This window comes from Paramisgurnus dabryanus, chromosome 8, assembly GCF_030506205.2.
Source record: "Paramisgurnus dabryanus chromosome 8, PD_genome_1.1, whole genome shotgun sequence".
Lineage (NCBI taxonomy): Eukaryota > Metazoa > Chordata > Actinopteri > Cypriniformes > Cobitidae > Paramisgurnus > Paramisgurnus dabryanus.
Window position 1 is genome coordinate 31,300,150 of NC_133344.1, and position 9,310 is coordinate 31,309,459.

The following is a 9,310-nucleotide window of genomic DNA, read 5'->3' on the forward strand; positions in this document are numbered from 1 at the left end:
GACGAGACACTTAATCCATGAGACGAGACGAGATACAAGATTGGGTTCACGAGAACGAGACGAGAAGAGATTTGTACACTTTTAAAGAAATCCTCAATGATTAAATAAATTAATGAGAAACTGAAATCACGTTATTTTTACAGTTTTTCTCGGTTGCTTAAACACATTTCTTCAAACTATGCCTCATATTCTCAAAACAGTAAACACAATATCATAACGCCTCACACAATACTCCAAACATCCTATTTTCAGGTCAAAATGAAGCTCTACACTCAAAACCATTCACTCTTACTGAAAAACCAAACTTTTCCCTCAGACAACACACACACAAGCTTTCAAAAACACACACACTACAACATAGTACTACACACTGGTACAATAAATTCAAAACAATATATGCAAAACTGGTAAGTTGCTTGTGGTTCTCCCCCTCAAAAACCTTTTGACAAGGCCACATAAGACACAATCAATGTATGCATTAGGACATTTTTATTCATTCATGTGCTACACAGCACAACTGTAAAACATTTTTCCGCATCAACATCCCGTCTTTGTTCTGGGTCAGGCCAGAGAATCTTATCCACATCACAGGCTATATTGGTCCTAGTCAAACAGCGAGGGTAAAATCCTCTTGCATGATCCACCCCTGGCATTCATCTACTGATGTCAATCTGTATGGAAGGCAATTTGATGCATTTCTTTATTCCAGTAGCATAGTCCAACAGTGTATGCACACTAAATTTACTGTACAGAGCAGTCTTACTGTCTTACTTTTGAAGTAACAGTTAACCAAATTTGACTCATGTGTTAAAGCAGGGAAGTAGCGTTCATAGTTCAGCAAAATGATTGTGATTCTTGAAAAATGGCGAAATTTTAGTTCAAAAGCCTGGTTGTAAATGTTTTAACCAATAAAGGACTGTCCCTGACAATTATGTTGCTAACTGACAATGAAGTAATTGGTTATTTTGGGGTAATAAAAATAGACCCAAGTGAGCAGTAGCCTTTAAAATTACATAATAATGAAGATGCAATAATAATTGGTTCAAATAAAGTATTAAAACCAATTTACATTAAACAACATTAACAAACACATTACATCTGTGGCCTATAAATAAAAAGCATTATGTATGTATTAAAACACATGCCTGCAGATTTTCAATTTCACTTGAAACGGAGAGAAACGCTTATTTTTAGCCAAACAATGTTTAAATCCATTTTAATATTTAATATATGTCCATTTCTTTACACTAGAAATGATACAGCCACTGTCATTTTTTGAGCAAGAACATGCAGACATTAAATCATGTAAACTCTGTTTGAGGGTTTAATCTGCTGAGACATCTGACACTGATGTTAGACACAACGCATCTCAGACTTCACACGAGTTCCCAAACGAACATTATTAGAAACCCAAACAAAAAAGCAAACGCAGTAAAAGACAAATATAATGCATGCACTGTGAAAGGGTCAAACATAAAGCTGCATCCTCTGGAGGTCACATATGCAGGCTGCATACGTCATCAAGGTTTATTTCAGATCATTAACTGAGCATTACATTCGCATGTCGTGAGCATATTACAACAAGTTGCGATTAACTAAATAATTAGTAAACTTTATAATGGTTAATAGTCTCTAATAAGACAGTCTTTATGAAGTAAATGCAGTTTAAAAATGTGACCTCCGAAGGATGCAGTCTTTTATTTGATAAACGGCCAGCATTTCACCTCCACAAGAAATCTCGCTGGACACATTTAATCTCGCGAGACACATTTAATCACGCGAGATCTCGTCACACCCCTAGTACACTGACCCAACAGAAATAAAATATCAAATAAATCTTATTCATGTCAGCTTCTCCTACACAGCAATGAAATAATTAATAGTAAATTGAAATAGAGACATGCATAAATCTCCTACTTCTGAAATTATTTGTCCAGAAAATAGGGTCATGCTAATTTCACATGTTCTTCTTTAGGTTTCAGAAGACATCTCAAGTATTGTCAAGTATGGAATGTGACCTCTGACTCTCAAATCGCTCTTGTGGTACTTTGTATTATTCACCTTTCTGTCTGCGCAGTGCTGCATTAAAGGGATCCTCCAGCCAAATAATACAATTACCTCATAATTTACTCACCCTCAAACAATCCGAGAAACACATATCCATCATCTTTCAGACAAACACATTTGGAGCTATTTTAGTAAATGTCCTAGCTTTTCCAAGTTCAACCATATTTCAAACTTTATGACTTGCTTCCATTAACGGCGCCATCTTGGACTTGATTCATACAAGAGTTTTAGCACACACAGTAAAAAACAAGTTAAAACAAATTGATTTTGCAAGTCAATTCAACCTACGATTTTACGTTTTTGCTTAAAAAAGTTGACATAAAATGTCAATTTCCTGCCAAGGGTACATTGCGTAGTGACTTTCGTGAATCGCATGAGTCCAAGTTGGGTCATTCCCGGAAGCTAGTATTATAGTTAAAAATATGGATTTTTTCTTACAATATCCCATCGATTACTCACTGAAGACCTTTATAACACCTTGGACCCGTATTACTTCTTTGAAGGATGGATGCACTTTTTTGAGGTTTAAAGCCAGAAGCTGTTCCCTGATCCCTGTTTTCTACCATTATGAAGCTTGGAAAAACAAGAACATTACCAAAATAACTTCCAAAGTGCTTGTCTGAAAGATGACGGACATGTGTAGTTTGGATTGTTTGAGGGTGAGTACATCATGGGGTCATATTTATAATTGGCTGGAGTATCCCTTTAAGTCGAACCAACTCAGGGGGGGTTTCCCGGACAGGGATTTTCTTAAGTCAGGACTTGGCTTTAGTTTAATTAGGAATTATAACTAGTTTTAACAAACATGCCTTACTTAAAACATTACTTGTGTGTATTTTGAGGCAAAACAAAGGACACTGACTTTAAAATAAGTCAGTGCAAGTTGTTTTCAGTTTGGACAGCTCTTACATTTACAAGGCATTAATAAAACATGAAAAAAAATTCTCATCAATTTGTTCTAAAACAGACCTATGGCTTCAAGATTTATTTTATACCTCTGTCCTAGATGTCTAGTCATTCTTCTGGTTGAGATCAGACAATAAAATGCCTTTTAAAAAACATACACAAATATTGTTAAACGGATAAACAAATCTCAAAGCAAAGCTAGTACGTTTGCTTGAGTGTTTCCGAGATAATAAAACACAGAGTATGAGTTTTATTTGTTAAATATAAACCTATCATTTACAGGAACTCTCTTTTGTGCCATTTTTCCTTGTGTGCTGTTATTGGCGGATGGAGTGTTTGGTTGGAAACTGCGGTTTTGGTCTACGGCCCGCATTCCCACATGTGTAGAAATCCCACAGGTCTGCCAGGCGTGTACAAATGTCAAGGCAGCCCATAAGGATAATGGGGCGGGATGTTTTCAAATGGGTTATTGTGAACAGGAAATGAGCGAATCAGATTTCAGAAAACATTAAGCTTTCAGTAAAATGATCTCAAGGGCATATCTGTCTGTTCAAAGGAAATCCAGTCACGGAAAGATATTGAAAGGTTTAAGATGTAAACAGCATCGTACAGTATACAATAATGTTCATTCTTAATGCTCGTAAATCTGACTTTTTTTACTAAAAGTCATTTCTAAATTCTTTGTGCACGCCACTAGACGTATTCATTCACATTTAAAGTGTCTTTGAAAAGTTACCACAGCTCAGCTCTGTATGCCATAAGCAAAATACCTCAAATGTCAAGAGTTGTTAAACAGCATGGTTGAGTCATTTTAGTATTCAGTGTCGTGCAGACAGATAAAAAGGGGCATTGTACATGTCTGCCCCCATGGAAGGGACTTTGTGCTGAGCGGATGTCTGCGACGCGAGTGAATCACACTGTCCCCCATTCCACAGAACCCAGGGTGCATGTGTTAAAGTCTTAAGCACTTTAAAAGTTAATAAATGATGCAAATAGGCCATTTTTAAACTAACCACCATCTTGATTTTATAAATAAATCATTTTTATGTCCAAGTTTGTTTATACAGTAGCACTGGGAAAGCGACTTGCGGTGTATTACACGTCACACAACGCTATTTAATGTGTGCTGTATGTTTATGTGTTTGTTTGATCCAATGACCTTTTTGTGTTGCTAACACAATGCTCGACCAATGGGGATAAAGAACACTATTATATAATAGTACAAGGATTGCAAATCTGGTAACATCAAGAACTTAAAATGTAAAACAGTCACACTGTACTGTATATTCATATATTTATATACCACACTGTATATTCACACATATCAGTCATATGTGAAGTATATGTGTATATTTCAGTGTCCAAAACCATTTGGCCTACAAACGTGTCAGTAGTCACTGAAAAAAGTTTTTTTTTTTACAGAGACGCTTTCATCTTTTCACAGCACAGATTTTAAACCTTAAAGTTACACTTTAACCTTGATCCAATTTAAGATTTCGTATTTTGATGACCTTTATCGTACAGTGTGAATGAGCGTACAGGTGACCCAGATCATATTTTCCAGTGGCTCTGAGCAGGGGTTCTTTGTTCCACGTGGGGGCTTGTTTTTAGATCTAAAAATAACCACAACACTGAGTGCTTTCCATCCAAGTGTCTGGCCAATCAGCCTTACTTCAAGATGTGCAGATACAAAGTCGACAAGCTTAAGAAAATCCCCAAAAATCTAAGGATACGTCACCAGTGATAAAACCTTACATGAAAGATGTGTCTTAACTATAGCTTTTCTATACTATTATATTCAGTAATCACCTGAAACGTATTAATATTGCCATGTTTTCGGTATTACTCAAAGGCTACGCTTTTAGACCGTCTGAATCATCGCCTGTGTATGAGCATATTTCTCATAGTGTGATACAAGTCAGAGTGAAAGTACAGTCAAATAAGCACCAGACCTCAATGAATATTGATCTTAACTGTTACTTTGAAAAAGTTTGATATGTGCCGCTTTACTGACACTGTTAATAAATAAATGTGATGTATGTTCTTTCTTTCATGTTTAGTTAAACACACACACACACACACACACACACACACGCACACACACAAACATTAGACATGTGTTACTGTTTATTTTTCAGCCGTTTAGGTTTAGTCATGCATGTTTGCCTGATGTATTGGCTGTTTGTGTTCCCATAGCCATAGCTAAATATAAGTAGAATTAACTCTAAATGACTAAAATATATTTATTTCATGGGAAAAATATTTATTCACACCTGTCCACATTATCACGAAATGTTATTATTCATATTTTAGTATTTCTTTAAGATTCAGATATACCATACTGTGCAAAAGTCTTAGGCCACCACCACCAGACTTGTTGTTTTAGAAGTTTTAATGTCCATCCATATTTATTTTTCAATCTATTTTATTAAGATACATACAAAAAACACAGGAAATATGTACACAAAAAAATAAATTAATGACATTTTCAGGACTAAAATGTCTTCTTTAGGCATCGTCGGTGTTAAGTGTGACCTCTCTTGGCACTAAACACATCTTGAGCGTTTTTGAGCAGAATGAAGTAAAAAGACGAATTTCTTTAAAATTAGAAATTAGGATTTAATTTCATTTAGGTTTAAGAGATCCTGCAGTTTCCTGCTATTGCTCAAGTTGAAGGAGAGTTTACAATAAAAACTTGACACTTTAGTTTAAATTTTTATAAAATTTTAATACTATATACACATTTCCTGTATTTTCTGGATGTATTTTATTAAAGAGACTGAGAAACAATTATATATGATCACTATAACATTGCAAAAACAACTAATCTAATTCTGGAACGGTGGCCTAAGACTTTTGCACAGTACTGTAGTCATTTGCAAAAGACTAACCTATCAATACATTGAATAAAACTAAAGATCACAGGTCTAACAAAAGTCTACTACATTAGTGAAAATATTCAAACCAGAGCCATTTCAATGCCATTATATTTCAAAGCCTGTCACAGGTCTCCCAAGAGTAAAAAAAAAAAAAGTAAGGCCTGAGAAATAAACTTTAAAAATCTACAACTTTAAAAAGCTGTATTGTTCAAACTCCAACATTTTTCAAATTCCCCTAAGTGGACGAGACTCAGAAACCAAAATCAGTGAAGCGAATGAGCGTGCGCTTTATTTTTTATTTTAACTTCACCTCTTTAGCGAGGTGTGTTATATTGACATTGGATCAGGTTTTGTCATTACAGGTGCTTATAGTCACACGTTGTAACTGGCAATGCCTGGAAATCAGGTGGTAAAATTGTGATATTATTAACCCACCTCCAGGTAAGCATGCCCAGATCCGGACGTTGTTCTGGGCGAGGTCCTTGCCATGTGGCCTATGATTTTAGAGAGAAGGTCTACGTTATGTTTGAAATGTTTTGTTAATGCTATATGTCACATTAAAACTTCAAAGAAATTTTTTTTATAAAAAAACTGCAGCTGGAAGAATTTGCGCATTTGCACAGGGGCGTAAGACCGTTACTGGAAGTTACCGCACAGTACCACTTCAATACATCAAAGAGCACTTTATGTAGGAAAACAAGAGTAATATTTATTTTATTTTTAATTGTGACCTTATTAACATAAAAATTTAAGTTATAAAGAAGAATACTAATCATTTACATATATTCATTTAGCAGAGACATACTGTTGAATGTTTCATAAAGCTAGTGTAAATGCACCTTTAGGTGGTGAATAAAAAAAAACTTACATTCAAAACCACACAACAACGATTTCCATTCAAGCTTATAGGAGCACAGGTGTGCAGATGTACTAAGAGGAAACAAATACCACAGCACATGCAGACGCAGGGCGTTCATCTAGTTTACGAAAGGAAAACTAAATATTTGTGCATTGGTTAAATCCACCTGAATATAAACAGACTAAGTATTACAATTAAAAAGACTAAAGTTTGATACTTCAGCTTTAAGGTTAAAACCTCAATGTTGTTATGAACTTTTTTTATTTTTACGTCGGCGCTCATAAAAGCAACAACTGCAGCGCGTCATCAATGGCACATTTTGTGGTCATATGTAACCCTACGCTGTGTTTGTGAATATAGGCGCTCAACTGAAGAAGATGTGAAAATTGAAGCCGAACATACAGTAGTTGCAGGAAATGACTCAATTACATTTATTTGCAGGCATCTTTTCCCTTGCAATACTGTTTATGAAAGAGTTCATGTAAACTGCTCCCACATGCTTATATATAAATATATAATCATATAGAACATATGAATTCTGTAAATAGTCATATATGTATACAACATTATTTATGTATAATTTTATATAATATATATATATATATATATATATATATATATATATATATATATATATATATATATATATATATATATAAATAAATATTTGATTTTTGTGATAATATTTGACTGTTGTCATTGACAACCAACATCCCACAATTTGTCACTTTCGTTTCTCATGTATTACTTCATATCAACTCAAATCAATACATCACATCCATTAATTAAATTCCTATTCTTTGGTACGTTGCCATGTATTTTGGGCAAAATAAACCCCTCCAATGTGATATATAGACCTCTCAGCTTGTCTGGTACTGATCCTGCAGGTTTATTTGTGATAAGACCACTTGACTCTACTTTAGCCGTCATATATTGTTTGATGGTACAAATACAGCATTGCTGGACATCTCCTTTGCGAGATTTGAGAGAAAACTGCATTTTATTTAATTTGTATTTATTTAATCTGACGCATGCTTCATACATAGACTGTGCAGGGCAGTCTCGGTTCGCTTTAAGCAAAATCCCACACGAGACTTTACGCAACCTATAGGTTCCACCACACTCATGTTACCGTAAGGAACCAGGAAAGAAATGACGGGTGGCTGCCGCAGTATATCTCTGTATGTAAATTGGTTTGTGAAAGTTTGCGGTGGAGCCAGCTGAAGGGCCTTGAAGCGGTTGTGATATACGCTCCCTGTTTTCGAAAACACATATGTAGGGAATATCTGCATTTTCTTAAGCTATGAGTCATTCAGGCACCTTTAACTCTTTAAACACTTCCTGGCAGTTGGACGAGGGGCAAACCCTGCCGGCAACAGATTATGAATCACAAAAATTGTCACAACGTAAAATTTACAGAGTGACATTTTTACCCTAAGCAGCACAGATCAGGAAGTTTGCATGTCGGTAAGTGGGAATCCATTTCCTTTGATTGTAAATGCAAGGATCCGTTGATCTTGAATTTGCATAGGGTTGATTTACTGTTTACGTATATTTGTAATGTATATCTCATATCTGCATTCTTGAGATGATTAGTAGTAAAAACACAGGTAACGGAGGATAAATTTACATTCATGAAAACACCGAAGGCCACTTGGGCAGAAACAGCAGGAAGTGGAACTGCAGCTGTAGCGCCATCTAGAGATGAATCCATATAACTGTTTTATATTAAGTGATATGTCACACTGTAACCTCTTGCAGTTATAAAAATAGAAAAAATAACCACAATATAAATGTGGTTTGCCGGTCTTATCTGGTTTTTAGCTGGTCTTAGCTGGTTTCAGCTGGTCTAGCATGGCCAAGTTGGTCATTAGTTGGTTTAAATGGTCTTCCAGCAGCCTGGCCAGCTGACATATGCCAAAAACCCCTCTAAACCACTTAACTGAAGCAGGGGGTCAAACTGTTTTAAAGGATTAGTCCATTTTCTAAAAAAAATCCAGATAATTTACTCACCACCATGTCATCCAAAATGTTGATGTCTTTCTTTGTTCAGTCGAGAAAAAATTATGCTTTTTGAGGAAGATTTTTCTCATTTTCATGGACTTCAATGGACCCCAACACTTAACACTTAACTCAACACTTAACATTTTTTTTTTTTAAACGGAGTTTCAAAGGACTATAAATGATCACAAACGAGGCATAAGGGTCTTATCTAGCAAAACAATTGACAGTTTGACAATAAAAATAAAAATATGCACTTTTATGCATCTTCTCATCTTCCTCCGGTCCTGTGATGCGCCAGCGCGACCTCACGCAATACGTCATCACGTCAAAAGGTCACAGATGATGTACTGCATGCGAAACTACGCCCCAGTGTTTACAAGTGTGTTGAAAGAGGACCGTTCCGACGTTGTTGTATTTGGAATGATACTAATTAATGTCTTTGTGCCAGTTTACCATTTAAAATGGTCCGCAAATGTGCGTTTCATATATGTAACACGTGACCTCTCTCTGTCACTATGCATTTACGTGAGGTCGCGCTGGGGCTTTTCAGGACCGGAGATAGACGAGAAGTTGTGGTTTAAAAGTGCATATTTTT

General features: G+C 35.6%; 1 long non-coding RNA gene across 1 annotated transcript; it reads right to left on the reverse strand.

Annotated features, from left to right (window-relative positions):
- Positions 1–497: 497 nt before the first annotated feature.
- Positions 498–6,808, reverse strand: LOC135770489 (uncharacterized). The gene is made up of 3 exons (XR_010542649.1): positions 6,721–6,808; positions 6,288–6,346; positions 498–671 (listed from the first exon to the last, which is right to left on the reverse strand). It is a non-coding gene; the product is annotated as an uncharacterized lncRNA (long non-coding RNA).
- Positions 6,809–9,310: the final 2,502 nt, after the last annotated feature.